A 21,644-nucleotide genomic window follows, 5' to 3' on the forward strand; every position below is an offset into this window, starting at 1 on the left:
AAACAACAACCAAAAAAAACCCCACCCAAAAACAAACAAACAAACAAAAAAAAAAACCAAAAAACCAAACCCAACAAAACAGATTCAGACTATGCCATTAATCCACTCACCAGCCCAACAAGAATTCTTGGTGCTACTATGTTCCGTAGCTTCCACTGCATCACTTCAGAAATGTGGGGAACTCTCATTCCTACAAACAAACAACTCTGCAGGCTTGATTCTAACACATTGACTCATCATGAATTATTCAGCTACATTTTCATTTTGAGAATTCCAGACTGGGACAGGGGAGCAAAGAGTGAAAGGAGGGACCTCCGTTAAACCGGGCTGTTTCGGTATTATTCGAAACAGGAATAGTGCCCTTCCCCTTACATGGAAAAGCACCTGCTTTTACACATCCTAGGTCAAGTCCAAACAAAAAGAAATGCAAAAACATTAGTTCTGCCTATGCAAGCCAGAAGTTATACAGAATTCCTTGACATTCAGTTATTTTTTCATGTGTAACTTCAAATGAGTCATTTCATTCCACCACAGGGTTTCCAGACTCTCCATCCCCCACTTTGTTTGCATAAGGAGCTCTTCTTGTTCACCTGAATGTTTTGGGTACTAATTGGCAATGAATTTCCCTTCCACTGCTTTTCATTCTGTGTTTCCTTGGTGGTCCTTCATCTAAGTCCATTCAGACAATCCTGCTTGCCAGGTACTGAATCGCCTTGAGCTGTGTTACATCACCCACAACTGCAGACAGTTTGCAGTGATCTCTCTTGGCCCGACTTTAATAAGAAATCTGTAGAAGGGGCTGGTGATTCTGTTTTGGATTTTAGTGTTTGGGTTACTCATGTTTCTATAAAACTGCATACGGGTCACAAAACAACTATTGAACCATATTTATAACCTTGACATGGGAAGTTCGTCTTCATTGAGACATGATTCCTGCTATGCCTGAACTCAGTTGCAAAGCACTCTATCAAGGCCTCAAGCCCTTCAATGGTAAATATCTATTTCAAAAAATGTTTGTTTCTGTAGTAAGCATCAATTATGCAACAGGGTGTGCAGCCATATACCCTCACCTTTCCATACCTGTGCTCCAAAAACACAGCAATGAAAGCTTTTTTTCCTCCAAAAGTCTAGACCTAACCGCTGCCAACAGCAGTACTTAACATCTCAGAAAAAAGACATCATAATAATAAAGGCAAAGAGAGTCAAGTTTTGTCTGAAGTAACTGGAAAAAAGAACCAAAATCCCCAAAACAGACTACTTTTGAGTGCTTATGGCAGTATCTCATCCACGTTTCATGTCGGGTATTAACAACCTCAGGTAAGTCATCCATACAACCAAAATAATAAGGCCCAGCTAACATCATCAAGGCTGCAGAAATGAAATTAAGGCAAAACTTAAGACAAATACCTTCCTCTTTTAAAAAAATGAAAATGGCTCCAGGAAACAAATCTCTGATAACAGCAATGCCATACTTACTAATTTGAGCCTTTTAGCTACTAGATGAAAATGCTTAAACAGAATATGCCCACCATGCTCTTTGAAAGGAAAAAAAAAATTATTCCAGTAACGACTTTGGAAAACTTACATCAGCTATTTGGGTCATAGAATGAACAGAACATAATTCTTCAGGCAGTCTTAACTTCAACAATAAGCTTAACACTGCTTAAATTTCTGAGAGGATTGTGCTGTGAAATTATGAGAAAAGAAGAAATAGGGGGAAAAGATGACAGTTTGGGCAGTACTTTTCCAGAAGACAGTAAAAGGTTTAAACCTGTGATCAAGTCAGCATTGTTTGTTCCAAAAAATGTAGCGCATCAAGGTCTGGTGCTCTACCTGTGAAAACTCTGTGCAGACTTTTAGCCAGTACTTCATATATTATGTCTTAGATAAATCATGTACAGTTTGATAATGCTACATATCAAAAGAAAAACAAATACAGAAACCTGTTTCCCCTTAGATTGTTATCTGTATTAAATAATGGCCAAATGCTCTACTGGCTTAATTCCATTAAGTTCAATGGAGTCATGCCAGGAAAGAATTTGGCCCTAAGCATTTAATGAGCCTGTTACTTGAAAGATTAGGGGCCAGATCCTCCTCTGGTATAAGCTGGTATAATTTCACTGGCTTCTGTGGAACTACGCCAACTCACAATAGCTGAGGATCGAGACTTACAAGTAAAGTTACTTTTGCCCTAACAAGTACATGTGGCTCATATCCTCATGTATGTTCAGCTTGTCAAATATACTTGCAAAGATCAAGCCTGGCCTACAAATCTTCCTCTCCAAAAAAGCCCAAGAGGTAATTTCTTTGATTCTTATGTATCAGTTGAACAACATGGGATTTCTGTTTCTCCTCTCCTAAGCTTTCAAGTAAGGATTCTGCCAAATTCATATACTTATGTCATATTTAGCTTGGCTCTGACCATCACAAAGTCACATTAATGCAAAAATTCTTTCATGTTAGGTTCTCAAATATGTGAAAGTCATAAGCTGGTTTTACCATTTAAGTCTATAAATCTTCATCTTCTTTCTTTAAGAGAGTATCATCTTGCCTCACAACAACGCTGGAAAGCAAAATAATATACAAAGTTCAGTCTACTTCTCTGATGAAGGGTTATTATTCTGCATGTAATGACATTCAAAACCAATCTTCTGATTCTTTTTCCTGTTACTAAGTACAGATCAACTTCAGTATGTTTATCAATTTTTGCTTATGGTTATGAACATTCTAAATCATTAGTGCAAAAGTTAACTCCAGTCAAACGCTTTAAATTAACAACTGAAATATATAATAAGCATCCTTCAAACTTTCTTCCATCTGAACTGTCTGATTTAATACAAGTATGACATTTCTGATCCTTTTGAATGTGCTGGAAAGCAAAAGAGGTGGACTATCAGCTGATGTTAATCAGCTTAGCTTCATTAAAACTGATTTAAAACTCTAAAAATCTACCCCCTTAATAAGGACTAAAATCATTATTTGACTAAACCATGTCAAAGATTTTGGACAACATCATAGTAGTAACATCCCGGATCATTTTAACAGGACTGAAGTTACAACTAGTTCCTCTGCCAGATTTCTGCTTTGGGGCGGATTTTAGGCAAACAACAAGTGGGGTGGTTTCAAGAGAAAAGAACTAGAACAGCATTACATTCAAATTATTTAGGATTATTTCAGAAAATTCTCAGTAACTGCGAGGAAACACACTGATTTAACACATAACCAGACTTAGAGGATTCACCATCTAGACAGTCCGTAAAGTTTGGGGCACAATATATTGTATTGGTTGATTGAGAATCTCTCATATAATCATTTTAATCACTCCAAAATATGCTGATGGAAGCTCTGGATAAGAATTGTCGTATTGTCTTCACTTAATTGAAGAATTTTTTCTGAAATGTATGAAGGAGGTATGCAAACAGTGCATTTATGTAATAGGAATGGTTAGCAATATAGCATTAGGGCACTCTAGGGCATGTTTTATTAGTTCATTAAATCTTGCCTCAGGTGTGTTCTACCACTCGAGGCAAGTATTAATGGACCAATAAAAAAGACCCTGGGGTGTTTTAATGCTATAATACTATGGCTGTCTACATTTAAATTAATTTTTTAAATAGCTTTTAAAAATAATTTTCCTTGGTATTTAATATATCCTTCCACTATTTAAAAGTTTGTATAGAAAGATGAAATGGCTAGAAAACAAAGACAGAAAAGTCTATTGTTTAATAAAACTATAAGTAATTTCTGAATGGTAAAAATATTAACCTCTTCCACCTCAAACACCTCCCTCACTCTTCAGACATGCACTTCCCCTTGTTCTCTCATTCACTCCCGTGTCATAAAAACCATATGAAAGACAGCTATGTAGACCTGATATTTTCGTGTTACTTGTATCCATCAGAACCAAGCTGTCCTTCAGAGCCGCTTGATTTCAACAAACTTAAAACTTCGGCTTACTTCCCTAGACTCCTGGCTAAGTGAAACTTGAATCCTGTCAGTTTTACAAGAGAAGGACAAGTTGATAGTCTGTAGTAAAAACTGCAAGAGAAGTTTCAGCCAGCAACAGATACAAAACAGGAAAGTACAGATGTTGGAGACAGACTGTTTTGGGGAGGAAGAAAAGAAGGATCAATACGCAGCTTAAATTACGAATACCCTGTTTCACAGCTTCTGCAAGAGAGAGCATCTCCCCACCCTCCAGATCAACAAAACAATTGAAATCTCAAGAAATTTCTTTCAGGTGCACTGGGGCTTTTGTCAACACACTGGTATCAGTCAGTAGGCACAGCCATGCCACAGAAGACAAGCTGAGTAGGAATGGCTAACATAAGGATAATAGACTAAAAATATAAGGCATGAAGACAAGCATCAGTTTTGACATCTATAAGCCTGTCTGATTAGAGCAAAGGAACATCATTGAGAAGTCTCTTGTGACACTTCTTTCCCCTAAACAGCATTTTGTATAAACCAATGAGACTCCAGTTCACTACTTTTTTTTTTTTTTCAGTAATCATTATAATTTCCAGTGCTGTAAATGAGTTTGCAGAGCTGACAGTACAGACTGTTTACAGAAGACTAGTGGTGAAGTCTTTGTTGAGAACAAAAAAAAATTCCATGGATTCATCTGAACCTGGAGTAAAACTTCCTGGGATGCCAGTTGCATACTGTCTGACAAATTCTGCTCACACTGGAAGTTTCATACGTCTTTCCTTAAACTGACTATAAAGGCCTGAAAGCTGTTGAAGGGACATGCATATGCCCTACTCAAGAGCACTACCCTGTATCCTGACACATCACTTATGTGTACAATGATTGCTGATGGGGTACACTGTTCCCAAAATCAGCCTGACAGCATTTAAGAAACACTTAATGTGCATATATCCAGCTATAAAAAAATGCTAGTCACTGCTTCAGTTATCTCCTTAATTAAACAACACCAAGTGCATATTCTTTCATGTACTAGACAACAAGAATTTTACCATGATTTTGGGAGCAGAACATGTCCCCATCTCACATGTTGAATACAACCCTCCTAGAACTTCCATTGAAACTCATGGCACTGTGCATGCTAATCAATATGAACAGACCTCAAGGACGTCCCTTAAACTGCAATGAGACTGGGTCCTACAGGAAACCCTTATTTAACCACCCAAATCAGGTACTGGTCCTGCTATGTAGGTTATTTAAGTGGATTAGCCAAGAGAAGACCTGATGACACACTATGTCCCTTCATTCTAATGACAACAGCTTTAGTATGTAATGACTCTTTCTCTCCTTGTATGCAAACTGCGTTCTAACAATACAGACAAACATAAACAACAGAACCCAAAGTATCCCAGGATTCCCCCGAGTCAGACACCAAGCAATGGTTGTCTCCAGCCTGGCTCCAAAGCAGATATACTGGTTTTCTTGCAATGAGAAAAAAGTCCTTCTAAATTATCAGTAGGCACAGTTCCAGGACTGGATGCAGCTCCAAGTTTATTCCAACATCCAGAGGCATAAATATTTTCCAAATAATGATGAAGATGCTTTTTTTTCAATCCATATGCAAATACCCAGGCATTACAGATACACAGGTATTACTACACTCTGTAAGACACCAGCATTGCTTATAGTACATGAAGTGTTTTTGAAAGGAAACGCAGTACAACTGCCTTTTTCTTTAATTCTGGTAGCTAAATCCACCAAGAGATCCCACCTAGAGCTGTATTTCTAGTGCAATCACTTGAATTCACATTAGATTTATCTCACCCTATAAAAGCACAATTCATTAAACAGACTGATAAAACTGGTCTGTTTAAACTAAGGCAATTTTATCACAGTCATTTCAATTATTTAACACTGCTTTCTTGAATCAGTACTTAAAGCTTTCCTTTGACAAGTATTCTTTTAAATAAATGAGCTGTAATTTAAACAATGAGAAAATAATGACCCAGAACAATATATACAATTAGGGAGATATTTTCCAAATATAAATGCTCAGTATTTTTTAAAAGTGATACACAATGTCTCAGGCAATGAACACTTACACACTGAAGTAGCTTTCACAGTTGCTAGTGGGATCATCCAAAGAACTTCTAACCCAAAGGGTAACACCTAAACTGAAATTTTCACAAGGTTTTACCACAGGGATGCTGTTGGACAATTTAAGACTGTCCAACCCAATCCGTCCAATTCTCAGCAGAGTACAAAAATTATGGCAACATTGCACTGTTGCAGAGAAGCCAATTATGTATTTTAACAGAGCTCTGCATTGAGCTGTAGTGGACTATATAAATTAGAACCAGGGTAACAGTCATAAACCAAGTTTGAAAGAAGGCAAGAAAACCTGATATGAGCTCTTCAGACACTCTTGTGTACTTCCGGTAAATTTTTTGTTTGTTTGTTTGTTTTGTTCCAGTTAGAAAAGATTCTTAAAAAAAGACCTGCCCAAGGACTGCATCATTCTGTTTTTTGTATTGTTCAGCTTTACTGAAATCACTTAAAGAACATAATTGTTATTTTTTTCAATTCAATCTCCATCCTAAATAAGCTTACAGACTTGTAAAATGAAATAAGTAAAGTTTCCTATCAGATATCTCCTTTGAGTTAGTCATGTACAGCTAAGCATTCAGCATACTATAACAATTCAAGTTTGATTTTTTCTTGTTCAAAAACAGAGCAATTAGCCTTTAGGTTATTTCAAAGGGAACAGCCACCCTTCAACCAGCCCTGAAGAAGGGAGATGGTTCTGCAACGCTGCCTCTGTGGACCAAGTATTGAAATTTTCCTACCTTGTTATCCTTATCAGCAGCACTCCTGTACCTGGGAAACACTGCAAACCCTGAAAAATAATATACATTATATGTACACAGGTACCACACTAATCACTTTCACCCTACCACACTCATTCACAGATTCCCATACTTGGGTTCAAGTTGATCATAATGCTGCAACCTTGTGTATTCTAACATTACGCCTAATTCTGAAAGATAGCGAGCAATATTCAGCCCCCAGGACATAATGTTGATAATACTCAAACTTCATAACACATAAACATCTGGATGCATCAAGTTCAGATTTTAAACCCGAGTCAAAATTGCATCTTAACACAAAAACAGAAGCCTGCTTTCATGGCAGCAAATTACCAAAATAATCTCCATGCTTGGTCATGTCATAGTATTATATAGACACCCACTGCAACCACTACTAAATCATACCAACATTTTACTACCCCAGGAGCCTGACTGAAGTTATTGAAGCTGCTCCTGCAGTAATAGGCTTGCAGAATCTGATCCTCACTGACATTTGGATTCTCACTGCCATTGTCAGTGTTGGATATCAAAGTGGACCATTTGTATCATTGATTGCCTTTGTAAGCTTATGAGAAGTAAGAACCATTTGGTATAAATGCATTCCAAGATATTCAGACTTTTCAGCTCCAATAATTCTGAACACAAATTTGCAATTCCTTTTAAAACCACAAACTTTCTAATATTGATAAGAAATGGACAAATAGTGCTGAGATTAAAAAGAAAGAATACTAGTGTGTCTTAGCTTATACATACCATTCCTACACCATCAGTTGCTGACGTATAGCCTTTGAAAAATAAACAGATTTAAGCAGTTGCTACATGGACCTCCTGTGCAGTTTAAATACATATTCTGCTAAATACAAAAACAGTGTGCACGCACAAAAATATGCATGCACTAAGGATTAGTTATAAAGGAGCTAACAGAAAGACAATGCCTCCTGGGTTTACTGAGCAAATGTAATTTCTATAATGAACCTTTTTTTTAAATCCCCGATAGTTTTAGACCCAGGCAATAATGCAGAAGTTTTCGTAACAGAAAGTAGTACAGTGGCAATACCATGAAAGTGAGAATTGATCCCAAACAAATGAATATTAAAGAGTCAGACATCACAAGAAAGTGCACAATTGTTGCTTTAGAAAGGGGGGGGGGGGGAAAGCCACACCATTTTCAGTAGTCATCAATAGCCAAAACACAACACAAAACCATCATTAGTGTTTACTGATGATAACTAGATATGCTTCTGTTAGTATTCCAGAGCCAGCCCTGCCGTAGTAATGTTTATTATTACTCTTTGTAGCTGTAGGCAGACAGAGGCTCACTGTGTCTATCTCTTTCTCATCATTTTAAAAAGATTAATCTTTAGACAATGATCTGCTGATACCATTAATCTTAGTCTTGAACTTCTTTGTTGTTCTTGCCCAGTAATGAACCATTCCACAAAATATTCCTTGTCTTCAAAAGCAACAGGGACCTGATTTGTTGGGATTCTGCACTTTGAGAATTTTTTCAGTGCAGCACAATACAGATGTAAAATGGCCACCTAGGTGAGACAGCCTTCTTCTCTACATCACTGCCCCATTTTGATACCAACCCAACTCCATTTATGTTAATACAATTACAGATGCTGCCAGAGTAGAAAACTCCACTGTCAGGATTTCAACATGCACTCCATGACACAGATGGCTGTGCAGATCAATAGCGTATCAAAAATGTATTCATCATCTTTATATTGCAAAAGAGAGAGAATCTCTAACAAGGGGTAGTAAGTTTTTTTTATAATCACTACTCAAATGTTCAGCTGCTCATATATTTCCCCTTCAACAGAAACTCCAGAACTCACCTCTCTGTGAAATGTCTGTCACTCCTACCCTTTCATTTCCCTTGTTTCAAAACAATCTTCGCTAAAAATAAGAAATAAAAAAAAAAATCCTCACTCCACAAAACACTGACAATTAATTTTTGTCTGTATCTTCCAGGGGGTGGGAAAAAAAAAATGGCAGAGATTGAAATCTACTAAAAATGGAAAAGTTTAATTTTCAAGCATTTTTTTTTAATTCATATAGAGCATTTCTCACTAAAATAAAAATTCAGTGGAAAATACAGTTCTCCAGACAGCAATACTGCTCTGCCCTGGTTTGCCCAGGTCCAGCAGGGGACTATTCACTCAGATAAAAACTATATTGTTTCCAAATCCAAGCTTTTTCCATGAGCTGGTATAGTGCTCTTCTTCAGAACCGCTGGTGATGCAGTGTTAATACATTGAAGCTGGGCATGGCAGTACTATTAACTGTGTTTTTCTTCTATTCAGTCTATCTCAGCTCCTCAAGAGTTCCAAGCAATGGAGGACTTAATATAATAACCAGTATGTCAGATAGGCACAGATCATCTTCAGTGCATCCAATACAACACAGATTTAAAAAAAAAAAAGTTACAAAGGTAATGAAACTTCAATGGCAGCAAATAAAACTATGAAAACTTATGGTCGAGAGAACTACTACCATTTTCACTGTTCAATTTCAGAACACCCTTCACAACCCCTCTCCCCAAACAGTGTGAATTTCCCTCTAACTTCCTCGTTGGATCCACTCCTTCACAGGTAAGTGCTCACACTGTGCCATCCACGCAGATATTACATGCTTTTTCCTATGAATAAAAACAATCCAATTCAAACATACATATCCAGATGATTAATATTTTTTTCTCTCTCTCTTGCCTAGCAATCTCATACCTGCTGGGGAAAAGTGAAAAGGAAACATCAATATGTTCAGGATAGAACATTTAGAGGAGTCAAACTTGACTTTTCCTAAATATTTTAAATGAAGACTCCTCCTTCCAGGTTAGAAAGACTGGATAAAATCTTGGACCAAAGTCTTCTCTTTATCACTCTTATTGCCCATTTAATCAGTAGAACGTTGAAGAGTTGCCCAGTTACCCAAAAGCAGAATCTACACAAAATTTGCTCCACATCTCCACCCTGTAGAAAGTTAATTCTGTACTGTATGTGTAGCTCCAAGACAAGCCAGCAATCTACCATATGTCCAGTTGTCTGCTCTAATGAACACACAAAACATTTTCCCGTGCTAGCCAGTTCACCTGTCTTTTGGGGTAGAAGTTTTCATGCTAAGACTTTACCGAAACCTGAAATATTTTACCATTTGACCAAATTCCCTTTGGGTATTTTTTATTTGTGGGAAAGTGAGATAAAAAGCTTTCCAAACTGGTGAGAGAAAAATCTAACCATATTTTTGACCACAGCTAAAGTGACTGAAGCTGAGAATGTTTAAGTTAACTGCATGAAGGTAGAATTTAGATGTGCATAGGTATTTCCACCTCAATTACAACAATTTGAAAGGAACACAAAGATTCCAAGCCATAAGGAAGAGTGCAAAAGAAAAACAAAATAAACCTGCTCTAGTTCCTTACTTAAATAATTACACACAATTTCTGCATAGACACAAAGGACAATAACAGGATCTTATTCTACTCTCATTAAATTTTATGGCAAAATTCACATTCACTTTAACATGGAATAGCATTAAGGAAGAAAAAGAAGATGGACCCACGAAAACAGAATTGAATAAATGCAGATTCCATTGCTGGCTCTGCAACAAATTTTCTGTGCAATCTCTGAGTAAAACACTCCCGGTCTGATTCAGCCTGCTACTGTACAATCTGGAGTGGAGGTTTGTAAGGCATTCCCTCTTTACTTACATACAAGAGGCAGGAGGAAGAAGCTAAATAGTGGAAGAAACAGATGCCCATATTTCTCTGCAAAGTGCAAAAGTGGTTTCTCCCGTGTTCCCCCCATCTCCATTCATTTGGAGATTGGCTGGGCATCCTTCGCTACAAAGTACTTCCCAGTGCTCTCTGGGTTATCTGAAAGAAGTCAAGGTAATTCTTGTGGCAGAATGGGCATGGGACCACGCAGCTAAGTTCCCTGTCCTTGTTTCCCTGAATTACCTTTCGATTGTACTGCAATGGAGAATTCACAAAATTCAACTTAAATACAGAAAATTAAAGCAATGTTCAAATTTTGAAAACTTCACATTGAAAACATAACAGGCTCCAGAAGCAACAATAATTCAGCTATTTTCCTCTTGCCCCAGCATGCTTGTTTCTCCTCTGTAAAATACAAAGCTACCTTATCATGTGTTACAATGGCATAATACATGATACTTAGTTCTTTCCTTTTTTTTCCCCACCCTTTCTTGACATAGTCATTTTAACAAAGTATTTATGTTGCATTTAATAAATACATTACATATTGTATGAAAATAAAATCTCGAGAAGGTATTTTCAAGGTTTTTAATCTACAGAATTCAGACTTGAGAAACCTCAAGCATATATATTTCAAGTTCCTATCAGTGGAGTTTCTTGAATGAATATAATCAGGCTTGCATGTGATTCTTTACAGTTTAGTGGTCTAGAAGAACTGAGATAAAAAACAGGAAGAAACAAAAAGTTAGAGCATTAAAAAAGTGCAACTAAAGTAGAAGAAACAACAGAGATGACAACTGAGGGAACATCAGAAAAAAACAATCCACTCCACTGCAGCAAAGGAGCTATCCAGCAAAATCTGACCAAAGACCTTGTTTCCAAGTTTTGTTTTTATTTTTAGACCCTGTTAAAACATTTCTAAAACATGCAAGCAATGACTTTGAAAAGCAGTAATTGTGATAATAAATTTTATTGAAATTTCCTGGGCACTGATTTGTGTACAGGGTCTTATACCAAGTTCCCACGAAGCCGTAAAAACGTTTAAAATACTGTCTGTGCAAATGCAAAATTTATGAATTCACACATCTCTGGTTGATTTATGTGAAATAATAATGCACTATTTAATGCTTAAACATGGCTAGGAGCAATGCTAGGCTATCAAGATGTACAATGAAATAATAGATTTATAAGACGGATAACCTTCCTGCCTAGAGAAGCTTGTTTAAAGGTGTTGTACAGATATATTAAACTATATGTAATTTTATACTAACTTAATGCTGTAGGCCTATACTGCAAGCAGTAAAAGATTACTGCCACGGTATTTGCAATAATAAAATGATCTGGCTATTCAACATAAGGTATCAGAGGAGCGAAAAAGAATTCTTTACGATTTCAAACTTTTTACTCCTCTTTTGATTCAATTTAAACATTTAACTGCTATCTTTGCATTTCACAGCTCACTGTCATCAACTCTCATCTGATTTATCAAAATTGCTTTTGTTTTACCCTCCAAGGGCAAGATTCTGTCTTTCTCTCTTACTAAACAACAACATAGTCAATGATTTTCACCTCGAAATAAAAGAGGCTTAACATGGGGCACGGTGCCTCTCGCAGAAACAGACTTCTGCTGAGGGTAGAAGCCACCACTATGACCTCGTGGTGAGTGGTAGCTTCCATTACCTACATATTTCCTGGCAAGGCATACAACCGGAGCAGGATCTAGCCCTTAAGCAGATGAGCAGCATGCAATGTTGCATAAGGACTCTCAATATGGACTGACGTTAGCTGGACTACTGGTAAAATACAATGGGGAAAACAGACACTTCATATCACAACTTAGTAATCATGTGTTTAAGACCTTGTATTATTAATTCCATGACAGCTATCCTCTCACATACATGCTGGAGCAGCACCCACAAGCCCTACACAGAATATCCTCCCATGTTCACGTTTCTTTTTCTCAGAAGAGTTCCTAGTTTGTCTGTTTGGTTTTTAATTGAATACTAAACAAAAGGCTTTTAAATAGAAGGCTCTTTTAGGTAACTTTCACAGTATAAGGATATTTTCACAGAAATTTTGAATAGGACTCTATCCTTGGAAAAGAACCTCATATTAGACTCCAACAACAAACAATTCTTCCTATGGCGGTGGTTTTTTTCCTTTTTTCTGCTGTTTTTAGTTATTCAACTGAGTGGTTGTGCTTAAGTCAATCAATGAAAGAAAGATTAAATGGAGCGCAAGCACACTTGATGGGCAATTTTCGTTAGTAGACATAAAAACGGCCACATTTTTCTTAGTGTACATCTTGCCAAGATTACCACAGACTGAATCCTGTTCCTGTTGGTAATCTCAGGCCATGAGAGAGCTCAGAGCCCACCCTGAAAATGCACAAGTGACTCTAGGTTTTGATATGCAACCACTGGCCTATAAACATGAAGGAAAAGCAAACTGCTCCAAATCCAGTACAAGATGTAAGCAGCTAGCGCAAAACACAGACAGAACAAAGGCACTCCACTATAAAATTAAGTTGAAATACCTTCCCACTCAATCAGTTAATTAGCTACACCCAGTAAAGGCATCCTGTTTGGCTCTGAAGCATCCCAGACAACTGCAGTTCCCCTTCTGCAGATAGACAAGTCAGTTTGAGCAAGGAAACATCCATGTTCTACCTGAGCCCAGCTGAGATGCACAAATCAGGCAGTTCTCCAGTTACCAGCTTCAGGGGATTTCCAGAAAGTGAGGATAGGATCCATCTTTTTTTAATTTTAAACATTCACAGTGCAAATGTCTGCTCATGAGCCAGCCAATGGCAGTTCTAGGCTCAATCTATCTCATAATTAAGATGAGGGCCAAGATTAATCGTATCCTAGAGAAGCCCATTTCTTTATATTGACTAAGACCAGAAACTACAGGGCCAGGGCCAGAATTCTACACTGTAGGCTAAAGGCAAGATGAATTCCACCCTGAGCCTTTAAGACAAAGGGTTTAGACTTTGGTCAATACTTTCTCTCATTGAACCTTAATGTGAATTAATAAAGAATACAGAAGCTATATGATGAGTTTGTTGTACAGAATAATTGGAGATAGTGGTGTCTCCAAGGTCTCCGTTTCTCCAAGGAAGGAGGGGAGCAAACCAGAACTCATTGCATGGATTTCCCTTAACTCAGTGGCTATACTGGGTGTTTGAATTGAGAAACATTATTACACACACACTCCCACTCTCCTCTGAGCTTGCAAAACTGCCACCTCCTACATGAAAGAGGAAGAAGAGCCTCTCTATTCTCTGGTGCCAGCAAGCAGGACACAATTGATTCTGGTTTATATTAAATTGTTCTTTGATGATGTTCTACATTTTCAAAGTATCCTAGAGACTTCCAACTAAACCTTTTAACACCCTAATGAGACAGGGGAATTGCTGTTCTGCCTCCTTGTAAATGAAGGAACTGAAAGACAGATATCACAGTCTATGCATTTAAAACCATTTGCTAAATTTGAGTAATTCAGTATCTGGATTCTCATTTTGGGACTCCCAAAGCATAACTTTGAAAGGTAATCAGTACCCACTGCTCTGAGCTCAACAGGAGCTGAGATCATTCACCTCCTGTGAAAAATTACACTGAAGACCTTTCAATGCAAGCATGCAAAAAGCAGAGCACACAAAATAGTGGGGCCTTTCAAATGTGTTCTCCTGAATTACTGGCTTATTAAAAAAAAATTCTGCTAGCCACTCTATCATTAATTAACAGCATACAAAGAGAAGCAAATGCTGTTTGAGTATGTAAATCACATATTTACATGTTGCATAGCTACTTATGCATGATAGTTTCTGATTCCATTATTAATCGCCGTTCCTTATTTTAAACAGAAAAACAAGTCACACAACCATAAATACTCTAGTTCATTTGCTCTTTTTTTCTTCTGTATTTATTCCATTCTCAGCAGTGGTTAGTGTGCAACAAACATTCTATGAGGAAAGAAGTTTGTTTCGTGCTAATGACACCTTCAATATTCATTTAAACCCAGATGAAGCAGAGCGTAGACAGTTTTATATACATCTAGGTATTGAGCCTTCTTTCTAACCAGCAAAACTGCTTTAGCAAAGTTTAGAAAGAAATTAAGTCCAAACTATATAATATTTTACTTCCACAAATTTAGTCACAGCTGAAGTGTGTGAATTTCCTGAATTTTCAGAACATGAGCAAATATCATTGTAAGCCAGTATGGTACTCAGTATTTATGGCTATACATGCTGCAAAGATACAAAAGAGATGGTGAAGGGAAGTGATGGTTACAGAGGCTTCATGAATCACGGTGTCGCATCGGGTCAAAATTTACTCTACAGCACTCCATTTGAGAGGAAAAAAGGAAAAAAAACCTTGAAAAATAGAGGCAAAATAACCCCCACCGTGAACATAGCTACTCTCTCCATCCTTAACCTCTGTGCAAATCCAGTCACTTTTAACTTCTCCAATACATACTGACAACCTTGACTCTATACCCTCCATTACCTACATTTGCAAAAACATCAGATCACAGAGTTGCAACTAGAGTCCTACAACCAGCACAGAGAAATACAAAATTAACTATATATTAACATATGTGTATTTAACAACTACAATTACAGGCATTTAAAGCAAAATTCTCTCTTTCATTAACTAGAGATTTGCCACCAAGATTTGATGCAGGATACACAATGAAACTTGCCTTAGGTAACCACAGGAGGACCAAAAATATCCACCAGCTTCATCCAAGGTCATTTTTAACTAAGTTGTAGTAAAATTACTGTGAAAACTTACAAAGTAGATAATAAAAATTATTCCATATGGGCAAACTCTCCAAGGAGGAGAAGAATTATATGATAGCAAATAATAAACTCCAATATAATACACCAAGAACAGAGGGACTTCTACATCATATCATGCTACTTTCATAATATCCTACTAATAAAAGACTAGTTCACCATTAAAAGTACACAACTTGTCCACAAGTCTACTGTGGATGCTTTTCAATAAATAAACCAAACCCACTGTAGAATACTATAAATGTTATAGAAGAGTAAAAATGTGAATTAAATATAGCATTAAAGATTAGAAACATTTCAATTTAGATGCTGAAAATATCCTGCACATGCAAACACCTAAACTCAAAAAACTAATTCTGATCTCTACTAGTCTCATGTAAATCTAAAGTTTTCATTGTCACCTTGAGCCATTTGTAGTTGTCCCCCAAACCTGTTTTTATTCCCATAAGTAGAACAAAAAAAATTAGCTGAACTTTCTAAGAAAATGCTCTGTTAGGCTATGACTCAGCATGTAAAATTTCAGAGCCCAGGAGGGAATTTTCTGCAAAATTACAAGCAATTGAATATTGCCACTACAATTAATCGCGTGCCCTAGGAAATGTACATCTCGGACAATTAAATTTTCTCCTGCTTATGCTCAGTACAGTATTTTCAACTCGTCATAACCTTTTCCTTGACTCCATTTTCTTAAAGTGGATAGTCCTCCTAAGAGTGTTTCGATGTCACTTCATAATGTTATGTCTATCAGTATGTTTAACATTTTTACAACTAGGTGCTTAAAGCTATACATCTACAGTCATGTTTAAGAACCTAAGAGTAATTTTATTCCTCTGAATGCCAGGCATTACAGCTTGAGATGACCCCAGTAAACGTACATGGGAGATACAGTCAGTACAACTGAAAAATTAAATGTCTTTTAAAATAAGTTTCATGATTTTGGTACTATGAATAATATATGATTTTGAATAACAAAAACTCAGTCCAAAGACTACTTATTCATGGAATCTGGGATGCTTTGATGCAATTAATGCAATGGCAGAATTTTATCAGCCAACAACCTGTGCTATCCGTTTTCAGTTCAGACACATCAACCCTACAAAATGGTAGATCACTCAAATTATGCATACCAGCAGTTTTAAAGATGAGGCAGACTAGTTAACAGAAGCCTGAAAACAAAATCACAAACAAAAGACACCTTGACATAGCACACTAATGCATTCCAGTGTCACCTAAAATGTAAAGCCTTGCTGTCCTGAGGGCACAACATACAAGGGCTTCTGCAACTCATCCCAGACCAAAGTGGCATCCTGACAAGTGAATAATCTCAGGAACACAATGAAACTCAACAAGTAAAGACCAGTTCAAAGCTGATGGGTTTTGGTTTTTTTCGAGTTACCTCGGTATTTAGGCACTAGCATTACTTAAACTGCAGATTAAAGCTAGAAAGTTTGCAAAATACTCCACCATGGCAGGTTCCACTTCCCAGGTGCCAGAACCACTTTGCAGAGAGTCTTGGGGTATTAGGAAAAATAATAAAGAAACAACACTGTATCCCTCTGCCTATCTGCACCCCACATCCTCCCCCAACATGGGAAAACCTGACTTATGAATTCGTTCTCCCTCCACCCATCCACTTGCACAGAAGGGGCTGCAACGATCTCAGGCAGCTGATGGAAGCCTGAGAACACCTGGTGGGGTTCTGCCTGCTAATCTCATAACAACTTCAGGAACAGGATGGAGGTTCCTTATGCCAAAACCCAAGCAAAATAAATGTGATTCCAGTATATTTTAAGAATAATGTCCGTGTGCTGAGGAAAAATACAATTCTTGTACCTTTCCAATCAATGAAACCCAGTATCTGCAATTATGTACAAGGAGGTTTCCATGCAGTGAAGAGCAATTGTTTCTGGCAGCAAGATTCCCATGCTTAAAGCCCCTAACTCTATCAGTCATTCCAGAGTACTTCCCTTTCTCTGCAATCTGGAAATCCTCTGGATGTATGGACTAGTTGTGTAACAGAAACTGCATTAATACACACCCTGGATGACTCAACCTATCCTATTCACTTTTTTTTTTTCTCCATTCACTGCACTTCTCAAAGATACTACTACTGAAAATGATACTATTTTAGCGGTACATAAACAATGTAGATGTAAGCCCTTAACATGCAAAGCAATCAAGTTAACAAGCCAATATTAAGTGACTTTGGGTTTTTTTTCTCCTGGTAGTAAATGCAGAACACAATAAGCTCAATGTGATTTACAAGGTGTTAATAAACCCTAAGGTAAATAAATGTGTTTATGATTCTGAAGGAGTCCTGAGATGGCTAGACAGTCTTAGATTCATAACTAGTTGCAATGCAGGAAAATAACAAAAGCAAAAAAGTTTTGAAGTGCAGCACAGAAGCGGCTGATACAGTGAGATGGTTCCCTCTTCTGGCCAAAGCTGGAGGAGACTAAACTCTGATTTTACTTTCTTAATTGAAATAATCTGTAGAATTAAAAATAATTTTTAAAAAAAAGTCTAATTTGACTTTACAACAAACACATCTAAACATTTTTACAATATATTTTCAGAAATTATTCCACAGATGAAGTAATTTTCAGAAAACTCTTTAGTGAAGGTCATATATCTGGTCTGTGGAACTTCATGTTTAGGTTCCTTACTGATAAGCAAGTATTAGTATAGGTCTCAGAAACATGTCCCACTCAGTGTTCTCATAATGAATATGCATCCTTCAAAAGAAAGAAACAGTAAAAAACAAAAGTTAAAGTTACACTGAAAGATTATTTAATAGCATAACTGAAAAAAGTCATTCCCTTGTCGACACAGACTAACCTTATAATTTCCAACAATGCTCCAATCACACCTACTGCAAGCTCAATAATAAAAAAGAAAAGAAGAAAAAAAAAAGAAGACAAGGAGAGAAGACAAGGAGAGAAGAAAAATAAGGTGGAAAAAAGGAGAAGAAAAAAGGCCCCAAACCAAAATATCTCCTTTCTACATACTGCACCCGAGAACCTAACGACACTAACAGTGCCAGTGCTCATTCAAGACCATATATTATCTTTTTACCACAAGGTAAATACAGAAATTATTTAATATATGAGTTTGTACTGAGAAGTCAGTTGGAAATACCAAGCTGAACTGAAAGATCAGCTCCTAGGGAAATCAGTAAAAAATATTTAATAATAAAATTTTAGAGTTGAACATATAATTGTCTGGTTTTATAGAGTCAGAGGCTATTTTGGACCTTATCCAAGGAAATAAGATCATCAAAATAAACAATGCAGAAACCAGAGACTCTGCAGGAACTATTAATACTGATTTGTTAGATAAAACACCAAAGAAAGAAACTCATCTTAAGAATCACCACAATATCTTACAACAGCATTTAAGTTGCTTGAGAGATGATTTAGAGCACAACCGTTAACAATTATCCACAGGGACACCTACACACATCTAACAAAAGAGTGGACAAAGAAACAACAAAGAAAGAGCCGAAAAACTGCAACGGAACACTTCCACTTTTTCTTCATTTGATGGGAGTTAACTTGGAAATGACAGGACTTCCACAGGATCCACATATTTTTTTTTTTTTTCTGATTCTAAAGCTCTAACAGATAATGAAGTATTTGGGGATGATGCCAACTCATGTTCTTTTATTGAAATGCACGCAGAAGTAACGATAGACATAAACCACTATTTGATGCTTCAGGTTCGTTTGTTATAAGCAGACTAGGCCCAGCCATTTGCCTAGTTTGAAGACCATCTACTTGTCTCTGGGAACCATTTCTCCCACATTCATCCCTCTTTTTGAATTGCACCATGGAGAAATTCCCCCCAAATCTGATTTTTTTTTTTTTTGTCCAATCTCAATGACTGTAATACATTCCTGACAAAAGCCAACATTAAGTCTTGGAGTTGAAACAACATGCTTTCCAAACGAATACTTTCCTGGGACATTATATTGCCTCTCCTAGGAGGCTTGCAGCTGCCGCTTCAATGAAAATTGTATCAGCCCTAACTGCTACAATAAAAACCAGAGAATAATTTCACTGTGCAGCACACTTCACTCAAGCCAAAAAACTACCTGGTTAACGATGACAACTTGGGGAAAGACATGATAAAATATTTATTCTGTTACTTTGTGCTTTAGGACTTTGTTAGATTTTGGTATGAACTCACAACACCAAATTCTTCATAAAAGGATCCTTTCTCCTTCCCCCAAGTTGATGTGGCCAAATAACTCTGAATTCCTTTAATATCTCTCCTTATTCCTTCATTTGCCTTGCTTCATTTATTATTCAGGCACAGAGTCTACTACTACTGGTTCATATTCTGGAGTTTTTTTGTTCAGGGAAAATCGTAGCAAGTCAATCAAAACTTAGTGTTAAAACAATAACAAAACCAGCAGTTGAAAGCAAACAGAGCATACCATTTTGGCTCTGCAGCAGCCCATAGAGAACTGGGAGGCAAGAACATGGATGGAGAAAAGTGAGATTTTGCACAAAGTGAAATCTTGTGTGCACGCAGCAAGAAAAAAAATAAGTTGTCACTGAAATAGTTCCATAAAAGATTGTGGTAAAAAAGAGCAAGTCTTGCTTAGAATGAAGAGCTACATCTACAGTAGCAAACAGAGCACAGCCAAAGCACAGGATTGAGTACTAACCTACAATCATCTATAATATAATATCTAGCTGCTCCGTGTTGCCCACCATGGCTTCATGCTACAACAAGCAGCACTCTCCCATATGATGCCCAGACTTGGTCTGAGGGCCAGCACAGGACAGGGTTCTCAGTACACAGTGTGGATAAGGGCAGCCTGTTCTGGGAGAAGGCGAGCAAGGGAGGGATGAGAACAAGTTTAGCTTTAAGGACACAAAACTATTCATTTGCCTTTGTAACTCTCCCTTCTCTGATTCACTTTGCTTGGGCACCTTTTACATGCAACTCAGAAGTGTAAAACTCTATTTATTGGCTAACACACGCAAAAGACAACTAGGACAGATGAGCCACTACAATTTAATTAAGCATTAAATTGTCACCATCCTTAATAACATACTTCAATGAGTATTTTCCAGTTAGGCAAGCATCAGCCAGGTAAAGAAAGGTTGGTCCCTGTTGCTCCTTGGAATGGCTGTTCCTTGATGCTGAGTTACCATCTGCCAACTCCATTTTTCTTTCTGGTTTTCCATGTTAGTGGTTTTCCTCTTGAATCCCTGAGAACTTTGAACTAAACGCAGTCCAGCTATCCTACCCCTACCTGCAATTTTACTTTTCCTGTCTTGTGCAGCTCAAGTTTAGGCACATTCTCACAACTCAAATTTTCTCTAGACTCTGAGCCAAAGTTATACTGCCTTCCTTATCAATGCAGTTACACCTCCAGAATACGAGAACGGGCCTTTTTCCATTTTACTGGCAAATACAAACACAGCCAATGAGTCCTGAGTACTGTTACTGGAAATATGGGACCAGTACACCTTGGTATGGAGTAGAGGCAACAGGCACTGTCTCTTGTCCTTCTACGATGATTTTTTATTTGTATAAGAACAAACTTCCTTGCCTTGCATCTCACCCCTCTAGTTCAGGCTGTCTGTCTACACAACAAATAAAATAAAATTTGAAGTAAATAACATTTTTTAAAAACCAAAATGTCTCCTACTACAGCAGGATGTTGCCACTATCTTGTTTTTCAAAATAAATTTTCAGGAAAATAAACAAATTCATGAAACTGACTGATCTTAAAAAAGCTGAATTTCCTGACAGAAGCGTTCCATTGCAGTTTTGCTAACCAGTTCTGTCACAGCACTCACAGGGGTGCTGTGAATGCTACTTTATTAACATTTGTATCAGCAAATTATTTAAAAGAACCTTAGTTAGAACTGTTTCTGGAATACTAAATTACTGTCACTCTCAATATGAACAGTAGGTTATACATCTTTTTTTTTTTTTTTTTCAGGGGGTGGTGGGGGAGCAGGAATCAAGTCAGGAGGGGAAAAAAAGAAACAACACACACAACAAACTACACACCACCTGACTTCCATAACAATTTTGTCCTGGAAGTTCAAGGCAATCATTGATTTGATAAAAACAAAATCATTTTTCATTGAAAAAGTTATGAAATATTCAGAAACATTAAAAAGAAAACATATTTTGTAGGTGAAATGTATGTTACAGGCCAAAATGGGACTTAAATGATACTTAGCTTTATGTTTCTCTTGCACTGAATTACAGTGAATTTAATGTTAGAATTTTCCTTAAACATATGCTATTTATACATCACCAAGATTTTCTTACAATGGTAATTTTTCAAAATATGACTTTTTGG

The sequence above is a fragment of the Falco naumanni genome, chromosome 3, assembly GCF_017639655.2.
Source record: "Falco naumanni isolate bFalNau1 chromosome 3, bFalNau1.pat, whole genome shotgun sequence".
In the NCBI taxonomy this organism is placed as follows: Eukaryota; Metazoa; Chordata; class Aves; order Falconiformes; family Falconidae; genus Falco; species Falco naumanni.